Below are 9,248 nucleotides of genomic sequence, written 5' to 3' on the forward strand. Positions count from 1 at the left end.
TTGATTTTTTTTTTTTTTTGCATTTTTGATAAGGCCTACTCTATGTCTAAATGAATAGGCATTGCTTATCTTTTTTAATGCCTTCTATTGACTAAATTTGTGGGTAAAAATGCAAGCCTTTCTCTACATCAACACATGGAGGTCTAATGCATATGTGGATACATGTATATACTTTGTGAAAGCAAACGTGAATCATTGTAGCCTTTGGATCTTTATTATTTTGAATAAAGTTGCATGGCATGCCTTATATTTTGGAATATTAAAAATTAAAATGCAAGCATTCGTTGTGTATAAACCAATATGCACATGCATATCATGACTTATGAATATGTAATAATTAGATAATTAGAATGCACCTCTACTTTGTGTATAAAGGGGGTTGCTAACATGACCCTGTTTAAGCTTGCCCTACTTGAGTTAGTTAAGGTTTATTTCTCCTTCAAAAACTTGGACAGGTTGAGTTTTCATGTGGCATCAATATTAAAGCAAAGTACTCCCTTGGAATGATTAATGGGCAAACCTACATTTTGAACATGTGATACTGTAGTTGTGTTAGCAAGCCTAATTTTCTATTTGAGGACAAAAATGTTTACTGATCTATATTCATCCAGTCTAGGCCTTCATGTCTCTAGTTTGTGGATTCTATAATAGGGACCTAGCTAAACGTAAAGTTTTGGATTGGGAGATCCTACAAAAGAAAGGGGATCTATTGCACCTTGTAGAATTATGATTGTACACTTGCTTTATGACACTTTTTGCGTTTCGGACTGCACATTAACATCTTCTTTTGGGTTTTAAGAAATAAAAATTTTATGGTAGGTATTTGTTGTAGCTATGTTACTTGTAACATGCACATAGACATGCTAAATATACGTTGTTCACATATTTATGATTATTGGCTATTTTGAATGAAACTTACATTGCTCTATGCCCAATGATTATAATGAGGAGTTTGAAACTTGATAATTTAATTAGATTATGGACCTCCTTTTCAAGCATATAACACAAGATGCTTAGAATGTATTATGTGTAGAACTATACACTTGGCTAACACACTAGGATGGGAATTTGTAGGCTAATTAGGTAATACTCGACGGTTTCTTTAGTACAAGTACATAAGTAGCTTACCTAGTAAACTAGGATTCACTTTGAAACATAAAGTATACTTTGTTTGCAAAACATAATGACTAGCATGGCACGGTACATTGACTTGTAGCGGGTTAGCATAATGCCTAGGTTTAGGGTGCCTCATGAAAACAGATTGGCTAGTTGTGATTTATTTACTATACCAATACACATTATGTTTGGAAGTAATTACTAAATAGAAACATTTGGCTTTGCGAGGGTGAAAGCTTGCAAGCATGACTATTGGGTCATGACTCACTTTTCGATATGAAACTGTGACAATTTGTTGGTAGCCATATCCTTGTATTAGTTCAATATGATAATGGCTCTCCCTTCCCATTGTTTAATAATGGCCATTGACCTTGAAATAAGCTAATTTTGATAGTTAAAATGTAATTTAAATAAAACTGTACACTATATATTACATGTAAGAAGGTATGATGTTTGGACTCCATGTGATTAATCAATAGGAGGCTACAACATATGGTAATTTGTCTAATGGTTTAGTGATGCTTCATATACTGAATGAAAAAAGAATGACTCACTAAAACTTACTACATTATGTGATTTTCTTTTATAAGTATATTGAGATTTAGTTCCTATACTTAGTCCTAGTGAACTTGATGGCTAATGTTGAGTAAAATGCAAAATGTGAAGAGTGTTAATATAATCACCAACTATAAAAAATTGTACATTGAGGACATCATATTTTAGAAACTATAACCATTAGTACTAGGAATCAAGTAGAAGCATTTGATTATTGTGGAGCTCAAGGTCACTTTGTCGAACCAAATTATGTCTTGACTATTAGGTTGAATTCAAAATTATAAAGTGTTTGCTACAAAAAATAGGCAAAACTGAAAACATTATCTCCTAGTAGCAAGTCCAAAATTTCCAACCAAGGAATGTGAATTTCTATAAGACAAAATGGTACTTGATGTTGTTTAACCATTTCCCTCACTAAAACCATTGCGTGCATCAACTACATTATTCTAGATCGATTCTACAGTGAAATTCTCGCCATGTTCCAGTTCAAAGTAACGACAATAACTTAATTGGCATCAACTTAAATGACAAATTTCTTGGGTATTGCATTTCTTGAATGAGCAGCATTCAAGTTGCCTTGCTCAAGGACTAGAATACCTACACAAATCTTGCTCAATTGATAGCTCATTTTGCATTAGCTCCTTTTGCACCAACATGTTTGCCAACTACTCCTCAACAAAAATTTTATCCTATAATGATGCCTACAATTTGTCTTTCAACTCTTGCATATTAGTTTGCAATGCACCAACTTGCATTAGCTAGTTGTCTCAGTTCTTCATTACTACTTCAAGTGGTTTAGAAATAAATAAGCCTTGTAAGACTTTATAAGGCATTTGAATAATTAGACTCATTCTTGCAAGCATAATATTCAATGCCTGATTGAGACATCAACCAAATTGTAACTCAAATCAATGTTTGGTCATTGCTTCTTCAACTTCCACACAAACCTTGAAGAATTCGCTATTCACTTCCAACAAAGCATCAACCTTGTATTAAGCATTCCTTCAACTTTGGTGCTAGTTTTATGTTGAGTAAATACTTGCATCTCAACTGTCATTTTAGCCTTCAGCTACTGGGCCGTATACAAATTTGAATGGTTTTGTGTACATAGTGATCTCTTAAGCCATCTTAAATGCCTACAATGTTGAATTAAGCTCTGCATTCCAATCTTTTCCCTTCTCATCCATTATATTTCCAATATTTGCATTAAAATCTTATTAGAGCTATTTTCTTGCCTAGTTTCTTGCAAATCATATAACGAGTAGACTTCGTATGAAGAATCATATCTCTACTAGTCAACTCAATGATCACCTAATTAAGGAAATTCTTGGCTTGATTACTCACCAACTCAATAGGACAATCATGTCTTATCATGACACTAGTTTAGAAAAACTTCGCAACAATATCCTCTCTATAAACCAAAATATACATGTACCATATTGTCATGTTGGAGGCTAGATCATACCAAAAAAGTCAATCCCTCACTTTTGAAAAGGCTCCAATGGTGAAAGAAGAGGATTGGGCATCTACTCCTTGATTCCAAATGACTCACCTTCAAGCAAACTAAGCAAGTCTTGAATACCAATGGGCATCTTTGAGGATTGTTGGAAACTACAACTTTGGAAAATTTTCTTTCCAATAATGTCACTAGAAAAACGACGTCTTGACAAATTTGTGTGCACATCATTATGAAAAACACATTGCTCCTCTTCAAGTACACACCTTTGTGGTATGCTTGGGTCACTACTTATACAACTGCTGCATGATAACCTAAAAGGGCTTGTTGTCCAAATGCAACTTGTAGTAGTGATCTGAGGACATGGATTCAAGCATCATCACCAAACTGGGAAAATGGAGCAATTGATCATGATAGGAATTAGGATTTAAAATTTTCACTTTTGAATAAAGTGGCATTTGGTAGTCGGTCATGAATTCCCATTATATCATCATTTGCCTTCAATATGAATACAAAATCCACTAGATCATCATCTGCCTTCGATATAAATAGAAAACCCACTAGATCATGGCCTTTGCTAGAGCATTATCCTCTATTAGAGAAGGTTTCTAGATCCATAGGATCCACTAGGTCACGGTCTTTCCCTACAGTATGATCCACTATATAAGCATATTTTTATAGGAATAGGAGCCATTGAGCTAAACTTCTAGTAATTCTAGTCTTATTAATCACAAATGAAAAGAACCTTATGAAATCACATTTGATTAAGACCACAAATATTGACAAAACTTCTACATTGCAAAAATCATTCATGAATCCCAAGGCATGCCTTTTAGTAATCGAGTAATTCTTTTCCATTGAGCTAACTCTTGTACTAGCATAATACATAGGCCTAAACTAGCCCTTCACTTTGTCTTGCATTGAGATTGCACCTCCAACCACATCAAAAGCATCCATACAAACATAAAAGGGTGTTTGGCTTTTAATTACAATTCCAAACATTTTTTGGCCACCTTTGATCTTGAAAAAGCATATCATAAAGTGTGATGGGATTTTAAAGTGATTGTTCTTGGGTGATAAAATGGGTTTTAGGAAAGTTTCATACAGAACATTGAATGCACTATTCTTAAACACCACTTTTGCTTACCTTAATTGCTTTCTTCTAATTCTTCCACTAGAAAAAATGCATGTCTTTATTTGTGAGTGTGATCAAAGGAATACGAATATTAGAAAGGTATCTCAAATACTTTCCATTCCATTTTATTTAACTAATAAACCTCATTACTTCCTAGATATTCTTTAGTGGATGAACCTTTTGAATAGCACTAATATTACGGATTAGTTGCCATTTCTTCCTCTAACGAGAAATCCTATAAGAAATCATATTTTGGGGGACACTATTTAAAATGGATTCAAAGGAATTCTAGTTGCCTACACTCTCAAAGAGCAACATGAAATGACACAAATGCTTTGTAGTCTTCCCAAATAAACAAAATTATCAATTAAGATCCACATGAAGCTAGTCAAGTAAGGGTCAAAAGCTTTTTTACTTTCTCCTATAATTCAAAAGTACCATTCTTCAATCCAAAATTCACAATTGTACTAAAGAAAGCACCCCATTCTATGATAAAAGTTGTTTTATCTATGTCTTAATGCCATAAGAATCTAATAAGGTCCAAAAAATCCATCTATAGAGTTATACTATTGCATCCAACTTCTTGTAGTCCACACAAATCATGATCTTGCCATTATTCTTCTTGACAACAACATTTGGAGAAAACCATGCCATTTCATTCACTAGCTTGATCAAACCAACATGTAATAACATGTTAATTTTCTCCTTCACTTGCCTTTCTCAAATGACGTCGATTTTGCCCAAGTCTTAAGGATGCCACTACCCTCTAGATCAGCCAAGGCACACAAAACAATAGCTTGCAGCAAAAGGAATTGCTATCTTTCATAGTTGTTCATAGTGATGCATGGCTCATGTTTGTTGCATTCTACTTCGATGAAACGTTGGACAAGAATGAAAGGAAACAATTTCTCAATTGAACCATCGACTTGCCAGTACAAATGCCAAAAACCCAAAGGAAAAGAGAGAGAAGGATGAAGAGGGGGAGACAGGAAAGAGAGAGTTGAGTGGCTTTGATACCACATGAAAAGATTAAGGAAGAAAGGTGAGCGATTCATTCATTTTAAGGAAAAAGCCTCATTCCTATTGCATTGCTTGTGCCTCTTCATATAGGCAAATAAGCACATTGTATTTGGTCTAGTTTGACTTGCCAACATGGATCCTTATCCTTCCAAATCATCATCCTCATCTCTCCACACTCTATATGCTAGTTCATATTACATTTGCATACAAAGAAGGCACCACTCTTGGATACACTCAAACAAATATATATATTTTTTTGGGAGGGGGGGGGGGGGGGGGCAAAAACTTGCTGTGTAGAGGAGGGGGTGAATAGAAGGGATGGAATGGAAGAAGGATTGGCGATTAATCAGAAACATACATAGAAAAGTGATGGAAAACTTGTTAAAGAAAAGCAAATGCAGATTACTTTCAAAAATAAAAGAGTGCAAGGAAAATGTATAAAAAAATGTAGTATCAAAAGCAATATGGGCAAAAACTTACACTCTCAATCTCTCATAAATCACCAGGCGCTCTACACCTAGGCTAATGCTTCACATTGGTAATAAAACTCCCTCTCTCATGATGTCACATGTAACTCCCACCACTTTTCTTAAAAAGGGCCATTTACAATAAGATGAGGATGGATGCTTAATGTTTGGGAAGCATTCGGAGAGCTTTGATGACACAACATGCAAAAATCCTTAATGGCATGTAACAAAGAGTGTTCTATCAAGAGCACTACATCACTACAACCAAGCTGATCAAACCAATAATGTTAATAGCCTAGATAATTTGATGCTTGTGAGGTTCTTTTAATAATTCAACTATTCTTATTTTAGAAAAAATCTAGCTTAAAAACATTGTCTCACTACCATGTGACATAGATAAATTACCTTTATTCATATATACTATTGATGAGCTAATTGATAAGTCCTCTCCATGCATATCTAACAAGCTCTCTACATCATGGTAAGCATCAGATAGAGCTTTGATACATGCTTAAATCATGGTATGCATTTGTGTAGGAATAACAAGGACTACTCTATTGAGAGCATTGTGTAACTACAATCAACGCAATCAAACTAATGATATTAATAACCTAGATATCCTATCAAACTAATGATATTAATAACTTAGATAGCTTGTTGAGAGGTCTTTTATACTTCAACTTTCTCCTTTTAAGAAACACTTTATCGTAAAAACATTGTCTTGCTACCACATGACATGTCTCAAATACCTTTTTAAATGTATGGTAGATAAGAACTTTTTAATAATGACTCTATTTATATATACACCTCCTTGACTAACTCTTACACATGTTGGGGAAAAAATATTTCTATGACATTGGGAACTATGGTCAATTGCAAATGACTAGTCAATGGTCCATTTCTCACAGACAAAAAACAAAATTTCAAAATGCATTGTTTATTTCTATCATGTTTTAGATATTTATATTATTTTCTTATGAAGCTTGAAATTAAAACACTTGAAAAAAGCATAAGCAGCCTTTGCACATGCGTGTTTGGTGCAACAAGATATATTAGTAATCGTGGGATTCTATAGGCACAATGGGTCTAGGCAAGGCTAAGCCAAAGCTATTTTTAAAAAATACACTTTAGAGAGAAGATAGCTTGAGTTGCAAAGAAAATTAGGGTTAGGGCCTGTATTCACACTATTTGTCTATCTTGAAACTTGGGACACTTGATTATGTGAACATACTTACAAGCCTTGGACATTTGTTTTGTTGAAAACTAATGAACCTAAGGTATCTAACTATCCAATTGAGACATTCAATTCTATACAAGCACTTTTGAAGCCATTAGATTGCACTTTGAACCCCATTTGGGATTGAAAGTAGTATAGAAACCACATTACAATCCTCTCAACAACCACTTCATGGTTTCCAAGTTTTGCCCCCCCTCTCTCCTTAAAACAAGGAAAAGAGGAGAGAAGAATAGTAAAATAATCCTCCTCTCTCTCCACTTTTGCAATCTCATTTTGCCTTTTTTATATTATCTACAAAGATATACTCAGATTCCTTCTCTCTTCTCATTGAAGAAGTCTTTTTCAACCAAATTTTATATTAAAAAAGGAGTTAGTTACGGGAGTGTGGTGCTTTGTTTTCAATGCAAAATGATTAGTAGATACAAGGTAATTGTTTTTTAAATTGAGAACAAGAAAAATAAAATTTCGAAAGTTTCTTTTAAGATATTTTGGGGATTTTTTATATCCTAGCTTTTGGTCAAAAAACAAACCATGTTTTTGGAGGCAAAATAGAAAGATCTAAAATACGAAAAGTCTTGGACATCCCTACTATTTCCCCCCATATCTATACTCTCTCATGGCTCTATTGTGACCTCTTCTCTTTGTTTATGCAACCTTCATTAACATAGTGAATTACTTACACCCTCCTTTCCCTTGGCACCTTTGTGTGCCTCTCTGTGTATCTCCACTCTACCTCTTGTGACAACCAAGTAGGCTCCTCGTTTCTATTAATAGTAAAATGAATACAGGAAAGGAGCTGCATATTGAGGCAGAGATTGAATATGTTCCATTATTCAAAAGAACCTAGTATACCAGTGTCAACCATCAGGTTTTGCAGAGTTACAGGCAAATGGGATTGAAACATGTGGATTTGTGGGTTGATGGGGAAATCTACCCAATTGACCCCTTAAACAATAGACCTCCAACTTCCTTAAGAATCACAAATTTTCCAAAGTATGTGTGCGAGGGTGAAAATGGGTTACTTGGTTATACTAGGCGGCTCAATGATCAGGCATTCAAAGTATTTACAACTTGCCAGGCAACCATAAAAAATTGCCATGATGTGATCGCTACACATCAACTTCATATACAACAGCTCATAGAACAAGTGGTACAACTGAATGACATTGTAATTCAACAAAACAATCAAATTATTTCAATGCAGGACACTATCCATGACATTGGTATCTCATATGAGGAGGCAAAGGCACAATTAGAAGACTTGAGAAAGATCAACAGCAAGCTAATACAGGAGCACAAATGAAAGAAGAAGCCAATCAATGAGTGAATTGTGAATAGTGGCCAGTGGAAGCAACGTATCAAATCATGTAAGGTAGCTTAGAAAGAGAACCTAGGTGAGGGTGAGGTTGGATCGTGTATTAGTAGATCGCTAAAGGCAAGTACACTGGAAAACGCTTTGAGAAATTGTAAGTTTAAGGCTGTGAAGGAAAAGGTGATTGAGTGCACATTAAAAGATGTGTCAAATGAGTTCTCAGCTGTGGATGCACAATCTATTTGTGACAGGGCCGGCATTAGCACAACGACTTACTCAAAGATATTCTAAGGTGTGAAGGCTGGGTTTGGCCGTGTGCTGAAGAGAAATAGAATCATGCCTCTTCCTCAACCTTCAAAGTTAATAGAGGCCTGACCGCAACTTAATACAAAGGTTTTGGAGTTGATAGGAGGTCCCATGCATGTTCAATGTGTGGAAATACTAAAGGTTGGGACCAAAAATGCATATGAGGTGAAGTTCGCCAAACTTAATAATTACTATTTAGATTTGAACAAGGTGTAGTCAGCAATGGTAATGTACTACAATATGTCTGTTGAGAAATGTAATGGTAAATTGTAGTTTGTTATAAAATTAGATGAAAGTGAGGTCGTCAAAGGAGTAAAGCTTGAAAGAGTTAGTGTAACTCTGATGAATAGAGCTTTACAATTCGACAAGAACAACCCAGTGAACTTTAGTGTTCAATGTGAGTGCCATGTGTGGTGGCTCGCTGCATTTGAAGTTCCTAAGGAAACATTTGAGGTGTTGCAGCTATTCTTTATGCACACAAGCATTCCAAGCATCATCGATCGTCAAGAACATGGTGAGATGCTCTCAGTTGAAGGGTATGGTCAATACTTGGTTGAATGGCATCTTGCAGAAGACTTGAAAACTTTAAAATGCATGTGTGGAATCTCCAATGGTGCAAATACAAAGAATCCATGCCTATATTG

Source organism: Lygodium microphyllum, chromosome 26 (assembly GCF_053477565.2).
Source record: "Lygodium microphyllum isolate KBCC chromosome 26, Lygodium_microphyllum_v1.1.10, whole genome shotgun sequence".
Classification (NCBI taxonomy): Eukaryota; Viridiplantae; Streptophyta; class Polypodiopsida; order Schizaeales; family Lygodiaceae; genus Lygodium; species Lygodium microphyllum.